A 14,410-nucleotide genomic window follows, 5' to 3' on the forward strand; every position below is an offset into this window, starting at 1 on the left:
TGGTTACTATGGCTTTGTAATAGATTTTGAAATCGGGGAGTGTGATACCTCCAGCTTTGTTCTTTTTTCTCAGGAATCCTTTGTCTATTTGGGGTCTTTTATTGTTCTATATAAGTTTTAGGATTCTTTGTTCTATTTCTGTGAAAAATGTTGTTGGAACTTTGATCGGGATTGCATTGAATCTATACAATGCTTTATGAAGTATGGACATTTTAACTATGTTAATTCTTCCAATCTAAGAGCTCAGAATATCTTTCCATTTTTTTGTTCTCCTTCGATTTCTTTCAACAATGTTTTATAGTTTTCGGTGTACAGATCTTTCACCTCTTTGCTTAAGTTTATTCCTAGGTATTTTATTCCTTTGTTGCAATTGTAAATGGGATTGTATTCTTAATTTCTCTTTCTGCCACTTCGTTGTTAGTGTATAGAAACGCAAGTGATTTTTGTATGTTGATTTTGTGTCCTGCTACTTGATTGTATTCATTTATTATATGTAAAAGTTTTTTAGTGGATTCTTTAGGGCTTTCTATATATAAAATCATGTCACCTGCAAAGAGTGACAGTTTTGTTTCTTCTTTTCTAATATGGATCCCTTTTATTTCTTTTTCTTGCCTGATTGCTCTGGCTAGGACTTCCAATATCATGTTAAATAGGAGTGGTGACAGTGGGCATCTTTGTCTGGTTCCTGTTCTTAAAGGTATAGCTTTCCATTTTTCTCTGTTGTGACTGATATTGCTATGGGTTTGTCATATATGGCCTTCATTCTGTTGAGGTATTTTCCTCCTATACCCATTTTAATTAGAATTTTTATCATAAATGGATGCTGTATCTTGTCAAATGCTTTCTCTGCATCTATTGATATGATCATGTGATTTTTATTCTTCATTTTGTTAATGTGGTGTATTACATTGATAGATTTGCGGATGTTGAACCATCCCTGCATCCCTGGAATGAAACCCACTTGATCATGATGTTTGATCTTTTTAATGTATTGTTGTATTCGATTTGCTAGTATTTTGTTGAGGATTTTTGCATTGATGTTCATCAGTGATATTGGCCTGTAATTTTCTTTTTTTGTGTTGTCCTTGTCTGGTTTTGGTATCAGGATAATGTTGGCTTCATAGAATGAGTTAAGAATCCTGCCTTCTTCTTCAATTTTTTGGAAGAGTTTGAGAAGGATAGATATTAAGTCTTCTTTGAATGTTTGGTAGAATTCACCAGGGATGTCATCTAGTCCTGCACCTTTATTTTTTGGGAGGTTTTTGATTGCTGTTTCGATCTCCTTACTGGTGATTGATCTATTCAAATTCTGTACTTCTTCTTGGTCCAGTTTTGGAAGGATGTATGTTTCTAAGAATTCATCCATTTCTGCTAGATTATCCAATTCGTTGGCATATAGCTTTTCACAGTATTCTCTTATTATCTTTTGTATTTCTGAGGTGTCCATTGTAATTTCTCTGCTGTCATTTCTGATTTTATTTATTTGAGCCCTTTCTCTTTTTTTTCTTGGTGAGTCTAGCTAAGGGTTTGTCAATTTTGTTTATCTTTTCAAAGAACCAGCTCTTGGTTTCATTAATATTTTCCTTTTTTTCAGTCTCTATTTGGTTTATTTCTGCTCTGATTTTTATTATTTCCTTCATTCTGCTGATTTTCGGATTTGTTTGTTCTATTTACAGTACCTTTAGATGTGCTGTTAGACTGTTTATTTGAGATTTTTCTTCTTTGTTGAGGTAGACCTGAATTGCTATAAACTTCCCTCTTAGAACTACTTTTGCTGTATCCCATAGATTTTGGCATGTTGTATTTTCATTTTCACTTGTCTCCAGGAATTTTTTGATTTCTCCTTTGATTTCTTCGTTGACCCAATTGTTGTTCAGTAGCATTTTGTTTAATCTCCACATTTTTGTGGCTTCTCTGGTTTTCTTCCTGTAGTTGATATCTAGTTTCTTACCTTTGTGGTCAGAAAAGATGCATAGTATTGTTTCAATCTTCTTAAATTTATTGAGACTTGTTTTGTGGCCTAATATGTGATCAATCCTGGAGAATGTTCCATGTGCATTTGAAAAAAATGTATATTCTGTTGTTTTTGGATGGAATGTTTCATATATATCCACTAAGTCCATCTGGTCAAATGTGTAATTTAAGGCCAGTGTTTCCTTATTGATCTTCTGTTTGGATGACCTATCCATTGGTGTAAGTGGAGTGTTAAAGTCTGCTACTATTATTGTGTTACAGTCTATTTCTCCTTTTATGTCTGTTAATAACTGCGTTATATATTTAGGTGCTCCTATATTGGGTGCATAGATATTTACAAGTGTTACATCCTCTTGTTGGATTTTTCCCTTTATCATTATGTAGTGCCCGTCTTTGTCTCTTGTTACAGTTTTTGATTTAAAATCTATTTTGTCTAATATAAGTATTGTTACCCCCACTTTCTTTTCTTTGCCATTTGCATGGAATATCTTTTTCCATGCTTTCACTTTCGGTTTGTGAGTGTCTTTAGTTCTGAAGTGTGTCTCCTGTATGCAGCGTATACATGGGTCTCCTTTTTTTATTCAGTTGGCCACCCTATGCCTTTTGATTGGAGCATTTAGTCCATTGACATTTAAAGTAGCTATTGATAAACATGTATTTATTGCCATTTTGTTATTTTCTGGGTGTTTTAGTAGCTCTTCTTTGCTCCTTTCTTTTTCTCTTGCTCTCTTCCCTTGTGATTTGATGGCTTTCTTCAGTAATATGTTTGATTTCTTTTGTCTTACTTATTTGCTGCTTACTATAGGTTTCTGATTTGTGATTACCATGAGGATCCTATATAATATTCTATGTATATAACAGTCTATATAGAGTTGATAGACTCTTTAGCTTGACCTCTTTCTAAAAGTTCTACTTTTCCACTCCCTTCCTCCCATATTTTATGTTTTTGAAATCATATAAAATCTCTTGTTTTGTGTGTGTCTATACATTATTCTCTTATCATTGAAATAGGTAATTTTAGTACTTTTGTCTTTTAACCTTCATATTATCTTCACAGGTGTTGATCTGCTACCTTTACTGTATGTTTACCTTTACCAGAGATTTTTATTGCCTGGTTTCTTGTGGGGGAGGGGGTTGATAATTTTTTTATCCCTATTTGTGGTCATTGCTTTCCCACTTAAATAAGTCCCTTAATCATTTCTTGTAGAACTGGTCTCTTCGTGATAAATTCCTTTAATTTTTGCTTGTCTGGGAAGCTCTTTATCTCTCCTTCCATTCTGAATGACAACCTTGATGGATAGAGTATTCTTGGCTGTAGTTTTTTTCCTATTAGCACTTTAAATACGTCATGCCATTCTCTTCTCACCTGTAGGGTTTTGGCTGAGAAGTCTGCTGATAAGCTTATGGGCTTTCCTTTGTATGTCACTTGTTGCCTTTCTCTTGCTGCTTTTAGGATTCTTTATCTTTAATTTTGGACATTTTAATTACAGTGTGTCTTGATGTGGGCCTCTTCAGGCTTATTTTGTTTGGAGCTCTCTGTGCTTCCTGTACTTGGATGTCTGTTTCCTTCCTTACATTAGGAAAATTTTCATCTATTATTTCTTCAAATAAATTTTCTGCTCCTTTGGCTCTCTCTTCTTCTGGGACACCTATAATACAAATGTTAGTGTGCTTGATATTGCCCCAGAGTTCCTTTAGACTGTTCTCATTCTGTCTGATTCTTTTTCTTTTTTCTGTTCAGCTTGGGTGATTTCCTGTAGTCTTTCATCCAGCATGGTGATCCATTCTTCTGTGTCATCTACTCTGCTATTGAGTCCCTCTAGTGAATTTTTCATTTCCAGTATTGTATTCTTCATCTCTGATTAGTTCTTTTTTATATTTTCCAGTTCTTTGTTGATGAGCTCACTGTGTTCATCCAGTTTTCTCCCAATATCAGTGGGCATCCTTTTGAGATTTTGTTTAAACTCTTTGTCAAGTGGGTTGCTTATTTCTGTTTCATTTAGTTCTTTTTCTATGGTTTTTGTCCTGTTCCCTTGCTTGGAATGTATTCCTTTGTCTCCTCACTATGTGTCTTTCTCTGTGCTTATTTCTATGTATTAGGTGAGTCAGCTATGTCTCCTGATCTTGGAGAAGACGCCTTATGTAAGAGATGACTTTTGAGTCCCAGCAGTGTGCCTCCCTCTCATCACCAGTCCAAATGATCCAGGAATGACCCCCTTGTGGGCTATTTGTGTCCTTCTGCTGTGGCAGGGTTGTTCTTAATGCAGGTACCCAGGGAGTCTAGTCTTTCCTTCCCTGGACAGCTGTTTGTAAATCCAGTTTGGGGAACCTCAAAACCATTGCCTACAAGGTCTAACAGCACACTCTGTTGCAGTTTTCCTGTTAATTGGGTAGCTACCCAGTGTTGCTGGTTGCTAGGCTCTGGCTACAGTTGCTATAGGCCTCAGGCCTACAAGGCTGTTGTCAGTTCTCTTAGGCATGCAGCTGAGTGGGGCTGGCCCTAAGCATGGGAGCACACAATTGTTTCAGGCTTTGGAAGGTGGGGCTGATCCTTTTTATGGCTATTTGTGAAGCACAGGTCTTCTGCCACTGATAAGCCTCACCTCCCACAGGACCACACACACCATCAACACAGTCCTGGTCCATGGACCCATCCCAACCCCCTGAAGCATACCCCAGTTCCTCACTGCAGAGGCCCCCACCTCTCCACCAACACCCCCCCACAGTTCACCTGGTCCTCACACAGGCCTTGCCCCACAGAGACTGACACACTTGCCTGCCTATAGAGGATCAAGGCACCCAGTCAATGCAGGCCGAAAAGTAGCCTGAGGGCTTGCTGTTGGGTAGGGCCAGTCCCTAGGGTGTGCTGCCTGCCCTGACTGAACTGGATTAAATCTGCACTCTAGTGGGTGTGACAGACCCCTGAGCTAACAGGCCAGGGGAAGAACCCCAATGGCATCCACTGGGGTCTGTGTCAGCCCACAAGGACCAGGTCAGAACAATGGCCCCCACCAATGGCTCAGTCTCCAGAAAGGTCCCTCCTCTCACTGAGATGCCCCAAGAGCCCACCAGGTGAGTCTGTTTTCACCAAAGGACTGTCAGCCTTCTCTTTGGTGATTTTAGGTTGCTGAGATGGGACAGTTTGTGCGTGGGCCCTTTAAGACCCAGGTCTTTTTGACTTCCGTCCGATAGCTTTCCTGGGCACATCTCCACTGCAGTTAATAGCAAGTGAAGCCAGACAGTAAGACCCTCGTCTCAGTTGGGTTGAGTCTGAAGGATGCTTTTAGGAGTATTGGCCCCCACTCTTGACCTCACTCCTCCAGGGAGGGCTGTGTACCTTAGGATGGCTCTCTCCTTGCCAGCTGAGAAACTCCACTGCTCCCAAAGGTGGCTATTTTTCTCTCCAGCAGGAAGTTCTGCCTCTTCCACCTTACTCAGGACGGTCCCTTATTGTGGACGTTCTTTTTATCCAGTTTTCAGTTTTCTATTCAGGCTAATTTTTCCAAAAATAGTTGTAACCTGGTTGTTTTCATGGGAGGAGATGAGTTCAGAGTCTGTTTATGCCACCATCTTGACAAGATCTCCACATCTACTTTTTTAGTCCATATACTCCACCCAGAGCATCTCATCTCCCTGAGCACTACTAGCATCTCCACTAGCAATTAATGCAGAGAAGACATGTGACCCAGGCAGAGATGTCTATCTATCTATCTACCTATCTATCTGTCTACCTAGGCTTATAATAAATGCACAAACCGAGAGTCATTTGTTCTTTTTTAGCTGGTTGCACAAGGGAGGATGTGAGTCTTTTGTTGCAAGGGGTAGTACATAGAGCCTTAAAATGAAATCTTTGCAGCAGAAAGCATTACTCAGAGATGCAGAACAATCGTGTCCTGATGACCTTGTTCTGCCCTAAAGTCAACCATCTTTGGGCTTTTCAGTTATATGAGCAAACAAGTTTCCACTTTTCTTTTCTTAAACCCAATTGAATTAGGTTATTAAGTTTTCTGCTATGGACAATGAAAATAGTCTTGAATGATACAGTTCCTCAAATTTCACCCATGTTGGGTATTTTTAAAACTCTTAATACATTTGGTCACCATTTTTCCCATCAATGATTGAACATGACCTTTTTAAATAGGTCTTTGTCTACATAGAGTATAGTTACATTGTCATTACTAATTTGACAATACATTAATTCACTCAGAAAATATTTATTGAGTGACTGATATATGCCACATATTTTGCTAGGCACTGAGAATTAATGCATAAACAGGATAGACATATTCCTTATTTTTTTGGAGCTTATGGTCTAATGAGGGTTATGAAGAAGCAAACAGCCAATAACAATACAGGATAAATGTGATATGAAGAAGTTCTAGGTACTTTGTTAGCACAAGGAGAGGCACCTGGCCCAGACTTGGGGGAGAGATTGGAAAAGAAGTTGAAAAGAAACTTCCCAGAAAAGATAATCACTACCCTATGCTGCTTTTCTGATGAGGATGAGAAGTATCTAGCAATTAGTGAGGTGAAGAGAGAAAGAAATAGAAGGAACAACGGCCTGATGAGAAAAGAGATGATGACACAGCCAAAAAGTTGAAGGAAGAGCAACAAGACTGGAGCCAGAGTGTAGAAGGAGGGACAAGAGGGCAGTCAGAGGTGAAACAAATTATATGCAGCCTTGAAAGTAATGCTCAAGAACATGGACTTCATCCTAAGAGGGAGGTGCCATCCAAACAGCTCCCAGGGGGAGTGGGATGATGAGGCTTGTGTTTAAGATCACTCTGACTAGTGTGGAAGGAAAGGAGGATGTCCTGTTAGGAGGCACCTGTGACGATCCAGGTAAGAGATTCTAGTGGCCTGAAGGAGGGCCTACCAGGCCACAAGGATGAGGTAATGTGGCCAGATTTGAGAGATATTTGGGAGGGAAACGTAACAGGATGTGGGGATGGTTTGATGCCTTCCTAAGGGAGAAAGAGAATGAAGAAACGAAGATTAGCTTGGCACCATTCAGCAAGAAGGAATAGAGGAGGATGAACAGGTTAATGACTTCTGTTTGGGGTCTGTTTGATGTTGAGAGTACCTGAAGGAAATTTTACCAAGAGGTGAGTATATGATTCCTGAGGTTGAGAATGTCTTGGTTGGAAATAAAGACAGGAGCCCCAGCAGCAGATGGTAACTTTAGCAATGAAAGAGCAAGAAATCATTTGTGAAATTACTATAGAATAAAAAAAAGAAAAGAAAAGGGACAAAGGCGATAAGAAAAATGTTTAAGGGAGGGTCAGATAAAGAGGAGCTTACAAAGGAGACTGAACAATCAGGGAGAGAGGTGGGAAGACAGGGAGCAGTGAAGGAGGGAAGGAGCGACAGTGTCAAATCCCACTGGAAAACAGCAAATTTGGGGCTAAGAATTGGTAACTAATTCAACGACAAGAGGGTCCTTGGTGACCTCAGCAAGAGCAGTTTCAGCAAAGTAGGGGGAGATTCATATTATGTTAATCTGAGTGAATAAGGGGGAGGACGTAGAAATAACAAGTTAAAATTTTTCTGTCAAGAAATTTCCTGTGAAACAAAGGAAGGAATAACTAAAGGCAGACTTGAGTTTGAAGGGGAGTTTTTTTTAAGATAAGTGTCGAACCTCTTTTCAAGTTAACAGGAAGGAGTCAGAAAAAAGAAAAGGTTGGATTTATAAGAGAAAAATGACACAGTCAATTGATAAAATCCTTGAGAAGACAGGGCCAGACAGGATCCAGAGCACAGATGGAAGGACGAGCCCAGAACAGGAGATAGGATGTGTCCTCTGGTATAACAAGAGGAAAAGAGAATGCATGGAAAGGAAATAAATCTGTGGTGTGGGGGACAGGAGGTGGAGGATATCCGATGTCTCCTGTGTTCTGTGGAAGCAGAGGCAAGCCCAGCTGCTGAGAGAGGCAGGAGAGGAGTTGGAAGTGTGTGGAGAAGGTCTGAAAGGGCCCCCATGGAAAGCAAGCAAGAACTGAGCAGAGAAGCACAGAAGTGGCCTCACTGTGTGCCTAACTGAATAGGACCAAGATCATAAAGAGACACAGCCTTAAGTTCTGGGATTCTCTGCAGTGGCCCTCACCTGCCTGTGTGCACACGTAGAGAAAACATACAATGCACAGCTAGGGCCTTCTTTCGATTTCTTGCTCTTTGATCAATGAGATAATTTGTTTTTTTCTAAAAACTCAATCATCCATTTCAGTGAGGTTTTAATACTTCATTAGCATTAACTCTCCACAGTTATTCTTTATGAATCTATAATGCTATCCTTTGCAGAATTTTCATTTCCTTTTTCTAATTTTTCTTGACTAACATTCTTGAAAACTAAGATATCCCACATATTCATTTCCTTTGGCTGTTGCAACAAATTACCACAAATTTGGTAGCTAAAGCAGCACACGTTAATGCTCTGACAGTTATGGAGGTCAGGGGTCTGAAACCAGCTTCACAGGGCCACACTCACTCCAGAGTCACTAGGGAAGAATCTGCTTTCTTGTCTTTTCCAGCTTCTTTGAGCTGCATTCCTTGTGTTCCTTGGCTCATGATCTCTTCAAAGCCGTCTTGCTTGAGTAATCATGTTGCCTTCTTCTGTCTAATCAAATCTCCCTCTGCCTCCCTTTCAGAAGGATGCTCGTGATTGTACTTAGGGCCCCCCAGATATTCCAGTATAATCTCCCCATCTCGAGGTCCTTAACTTGATCACACCTGCAAGGGCTCTTTTACATATAAGATAGCATATTCAGGTTCCAGGGACTCGGAGCCAGATCTCCTGGGAGGCTATTACTCAGCCTGCCGCATCTTGCATTCTGTGTTGGAACTGCCAGTCCTACATGGCACTCAAGGAGGTCTGCAAATGCTACAGGGAAGGAAACAGCTACTGAAGGGAATGAGTGACTCTGTGATCACGTGCGGGTGGCAAGGGCAGTTCAGTCAGACCAGGATACAGACTCAAAGAAGAGAGATGAGTCATAAATCGTGAATCTCATGAGCTCATTGTGAGGTTGCTACACAAGTTATGATGCATCGTTTTGCAGGTGGGAGAGTAAGCTTGAGAGATGGAGAAACTGAGATCCAAAAAGAAAATAGTTACCTACATCCAGTAGAGAAAATGACACCCAACTTTCTATTCTCACATGCCTCTAACACTCACAGTTTATTCGTGCCTTACTTGCCGAGCCTTTGCTCATTGTTATATCTCCAACACGCTTAAGAAAGTCATTAACTTTAACAAAAAAGTTTTTATACTTCTACATTTCATCCCCGTTGCCTCTCCTTCATGAAACTACCAATTTTCTGGGACAAAGAAGGTGCTTGACCAGCATCACCACACAGTGCCTCTAAACCAGCTTCAGTTTCTCTTCCGTGTCACGGTGCCCTTAAAGTTTCCCAGTTCAGTTCTGCATCAGTATTCATCACTGGGCATTATGACAGCACAGTGCAAACCCAAAGCATTACCAAAAAAACCATTCTGGGCCAAGAAGGGCTAGAAATGAAAATTATTTTGATTTAGGAACCCTGATATCATTCTTATAAAAGTATCTGCTTTCTGTTAAATGATTTACACAGCAGAGAGGACTGGAGAATTACCAGAAGTGGTATTTCTTCCTATTGTTCCCATTCTTAGACAGAGGAGATCCCAACATCTTGAGTTGATATCCAAAAATTTTAATGGAATAACAAAGGAACATTCTAATCAAGAAAGTAAATTTCACATCTCAATCAGTAGCTTTCCAAAACTTATCAATGACATATGGTTATGTTTTATATGAACATATACGTATCATTATGTATTTTCAGACACATGAGAGTCCCAGGAGCCAGGAGACCTCGGGGTTTGAGGCTGGCTCTAGCCTGGCCCCAGCACCATACTTTACCATTTGACAAGCATTTCCCCATCAGGACCTCACGTTCCGCGGTTGTGAAGTGGCAGAGTCGCACGAAATGATTCTTGTGGTTGATCTCTCACAGCTCATGCTTGTAGGGTTTTACCCACAAGTCAAAAGATTAAGGAGAATTCTTCAACAGTCTATAAAATTTTTAGCTGAGATCATCATGGAAAAAGTAGCTCTCACTCAGATACATCCACACAGACGTCTGACTCATACATTTTATTCACGTCAGTCAGTCTGAGCCAAACGGGATTCTGCTATCTCCGAAGCTATGGCCTAAGCACATTCCTCCTTTACAAGCCCTTTGATGTGGAAAGTTCCTAAATCTTTGCTAGGTTTGCTACCCACAGTATTTTTGGGGAGGTCACATCCTTTTGAAAACGCTTAAATGCTTAACACAAGGCCACATACCCATTAAAGTAAAGGCAATGTTCTTTCTATAAAAGGAATTTCATCGCCTTAGAGTTTAAGAAGTTATCCTGGGGGCCTGCCTGTGGCGAGAGTGAGCGGTTAAGTTCCCGCACACCGCCTTGGTGGCCCAGGGTTCCGCTGGTTCAGATCTTGGGTGCTGAGGGGGCGTCCCACATGCCACAACCAGAAGGACCCACAACTAAAATGCAGAACAATGCACGGGGTGGGGGCGGGGACGGGGGCGGGAGGGCAGGTTTCAGGGAGAAGAAGGAAAAGTAACAAACAAAAAAACAAAAAAAACTTATCTTGAAGAAAATGGCAAAAAAGTATACATGATATATTTAGCCTTGAAAAATGTCTTACAGGATTTCACACCAAGGACTATTTAAACATTTAAATTATTATAAGTTTTGTAGTTTTGTCAAGAATGAGGAAAGGGCTAAAATCAGAGGTTGGAAACTACAGGTCAGATCTGCCCCAGATATTTTAGTTTGGCCCACACAGAATCCTAAAAATTCAAAAATTTTATTTAAAAGCATTGAATTGGGGCTACTGTTGAAAAATGGGAAGATCGGGCGCCCTGAGCCGGGTCCTGCAGTCCCCGCACTCTCCGGCGCCTGCCCACAGCATTGCTTTCACTCACATTGCTTCCTGCCCCGTGGGAATCCAGGTTTACTCCCTGTGTCCTGAGGCAATGAATAAGGAATAAAAATAAATGCTCAATCTTTATGAAAGTGATCTGGAGGAGAGAGCACAGGAATTTCTCCTCTTTTATCATTTATGGCTAGCGCTTTTAAGTTGAGAAATGCCAAACTGGCAGGGGCAAACTGCAGGGAGACCTCCCAGGCAGCGTGGGTGGGGAGGGAAACGGCAGAGAAGCCTCCGTGAGGGCACGTGAAACGCTGCGTTTGGGAGAACTGCCTTAACCGGAACCAGTATGAGGCATGAGCGTCTCGGAGCCCCAGCCCCGCCTTAGAATTCAGGAGCGATTCCGCTGCCCACCGCCGCCAACTGGATGGGCCACATTTGCGGTGACACATATGGATGCCAGTTCCTTCTTCTGGGAAATTATGGGGATCTGTGCTATAGGGGCTATAAAATAGATCTGTGAGTGGCTACAATTCCTAAGTAGATGTTAAAATAATTCCTAAAAGATAGACTCTGTCTGAAAATACATGGTTTGAAATGAAACTTGCCCCAAATGCAAATTCTAGAGCAAGGATAAATTGTACGTTTTCTTTATAACTTTGGCACCATTTGCCATAGAAGCTTTAATTTAATTTTGTGAATAGGTAATACATTCACATGATTCAAACACCAAAAAGGATTTTAAAAAATGGATATCTCCCTCCCACTCCTCAACATATGCCGCGTTCTTCCCCACCCCCACCAAACGCACAGTTCTTGGTTTTTTTCGTTTAGAGAACCATTATACATATGGGAGCAGATTGATATATTTTATCTTCTCCCTCCTATTTAAAATAATTAATATCATACCCCACACATCCTCCTGTACCTTGCTTCTTTTCACTCAGCAATATATTCTGGAGATTGTTCCTCATCTGTACATAAAAAGCCTACTTGTTCCTTTTATAGATATGAAAAAGCCATTGTATACATGTGCCATAATCTATTCAGCCAGTCCCCATTGCTGGACATTTGGATTGCTCTGAATATTCTACTACTATACACAATGCTGCAATGAAAAACCATCAACATATGTTATTTTATATATATACTAGTATTAGTGTAGAAGAAGTTTCTAGAATTGGAACTGCTGTGCGACAAGATATACGCATTTGTAACTTTCATAGCCAAAGGGCCCTTCCTAAGGCTGGCACCAATTTACCCTCTCACCACCAATGTTTAAGAATGCCTGTCTCCCCACAGTCTCCCCCACAAATCTATTAACAAATTGGGGGAACTACTATGTCCTAGTGGTCTGTTCGTGCACTAGTCCTCGTGGTTTTAATCACCAGTTTATTATCTGGTGGGGCTAAGCCCCACCTGTTGCTCTTCTTCTTCTTCTTCTTCTTTTTTGAGGAAGACTAGCCCTGAGCTAACTACTGCCAGTCCTCCTCTTTTTGCCGAGGAAGCCTGGCCCTGAGCTAACATCCGTGCCCATCTTCCTCTACTTTATATGTGGGATGCCTACCACAGCATGGCGTGCCAAGCAGTGCCATATCCGCATCTGGGATCCGAACCGGCGAACCCTGGGCCGCTGAGAAGCAGAACGTGCGAATTTAACCGCTGCGCCACTGGGCCGGCCCCTGTTGCTCTTCTTTTATAGAAATTTTGGGCAATTCTCATGGTTTTCCTTCTTTCCGTATTAAGTTAGGAATCACCTGGACCAGCTCTTCTGATCTGATGGGCTCCTCACTTTGGCAGGCCATGTTGAAATCCAACTTTGGGCACAGCTCCAGGAGGCGGTGGAGCTCCATCCACTCACCTGTATCTTTGACTTATGTATGTCCTCTCCACTGCTGGTTTATGAGTTTGCTATAAATCGAGTAAAAGCAACCTCATACCCACTTTCAAACCCTGACCCACTTTTGTGGCTCAGCCTAACTTAGAAGGGGAGTGGCGTAGGGGTGGATGTCTAAAGGAAAAATCAGGATGCTGTTATAAAAAGGAGAAAGGGATGCTAAAAGGCAAAACTTACAGGAGCCTGTAAAACCTTCCACAGCCCACAAGACTAGGTTAGGTCCCTGTTATAAGCTCCAATAAAACTTGAATTCTGCACTTGTAATATTTTCGGTGTCTGGCAGTGGGAGCAGCTGGTCTCTGGGACCATGCGATGGGGGAACCATGCTGATCACATTGTAACCATGCTGTGAACATCATAATGGAGTTGACTCTTCACCAGTCTGGCCATGACACAGCCATGGCCATGGGCACAGCCATGACACTAGGCAGCAGCTGGAGAACCCCAGTGACTGACATGTCTTTATCCGTGTGACCGAAGGCTTTCTGCAGAGCTTGAGTGCCCTGGTGGCAGCCTACAATTAATACTTCAAGCCAGAGTGCAAGTATGTAGACCTCATCTTCACCTTTCTCTTCTCCATCCTGGTCACAGGGACAACCTGGACCATCCTAGGAGGTGTGACTCTGGTGCTGATGGAAGGGACCCCCCAAGGGCAAGGGCTTCATGGCTGTGTGGGCTCTACTGCTGCTGCCAGAGGGGTGGAAGCCTTGCACAGGCTGCATATTTGGGTCCTGACCAGCCAGTGCTGTCTGTCCACATCAGAACACAGACACTCAGGCGTGCTGAAGGTGATCAGTGCCCACCTGCACAGGAAGTTCTGCTTCCACACATGACCATGCAGATTGAGGACTACTCTGAGGACATGTAGGACTGTGAGGAGTCCCAAGGCCCCTTGGACTGACTGACTGGCCACGTGCCAAACTAGGGCACAGACAGAACCTGCAGGTTTCAGGGCCGAGTGTCCCCAGGCCCAGCCAGAACTCTGCCTACCCCGCTCTGTTAGGTCCCTCTCCCAACCTTGCTCCATGTTCAGTGTGGGGGAGTCTTGCCCCACAAGAAGGAAGGGGGCTCTTTACTTGTTTTCTCCATCTGACTACAGCCACCCCCAGGATGGGACTCAGCAGGTGTAAAACTAGTGTAACCCTGCTCCTCCAGCTCCTGGGGCGGCTCCTGGTGGGGCTGTGTTGGTGCCTACCACCAGCCTCACCCAAGGCAATGAGGCACAGTGAGCGGTGATAGAGGGGAAGACTGGCTCAGCTTCTCCACTCCAACCTGTCTCATTTCCCATTTTCAGTCTGTCTGGCCTTTGCCTATGAATCTGTAAAGAAGCCCTGGAACAGAGCCCCCTCTCTCTGCCCATATCAATGTGGTTTAAGGAGGCCATGGGGGTTGCGGAGTTGTGAGGACACTGCACTCTCATTCGTGTCTCCCTGAGATGAGCCAAGGGGCACCTGAGGCCCATCTGTGCCTTAGTCACTTCAGCTGTGAGCCAAATGCTTCCTTTTCCTTGAGGGAGGAGTCTTCTGACTAGGTAGGGACCTAGCTGGTTTCCTCCTTCCTTACCCCTCAGCCTGGGAAGCTGTGCCCACACAAAGAAGCCCTTGCCATGGGGGTGGGGGGGGGGGGGGGG

At 42.5% G+C, this 14,410-nt stretch overlaps 1 pseudogene; it reads left to right on the forward strand.

Moving 5' to 3' along the window:
* Positions 1-13,103: 13,103 nt before the first annotated feature.
* On the forward strand, positions 13,104-13,681 carry LOC124231616 (zinc transporter 2-like; annotated as a pseudogene).
* The last annotated feature ends 729 nt before the right edge of the window (positions 13,682-14,410 follow it).

This window comes from Equus quagga, chromosome 22, assembly GCF_021613505.1.
Source record: "Equus quagga isolate Etosha38 chromosome 22, UCLA_HA_Equagga_1.0, whole genome shotgun sequence".
In the NCBI taxonomy this organism is placed as follows: Eukaryota; Metazoa; Chordata; class Mammalia; order Perissodactyla; family Equidae; genus Equus; species Equus quagga.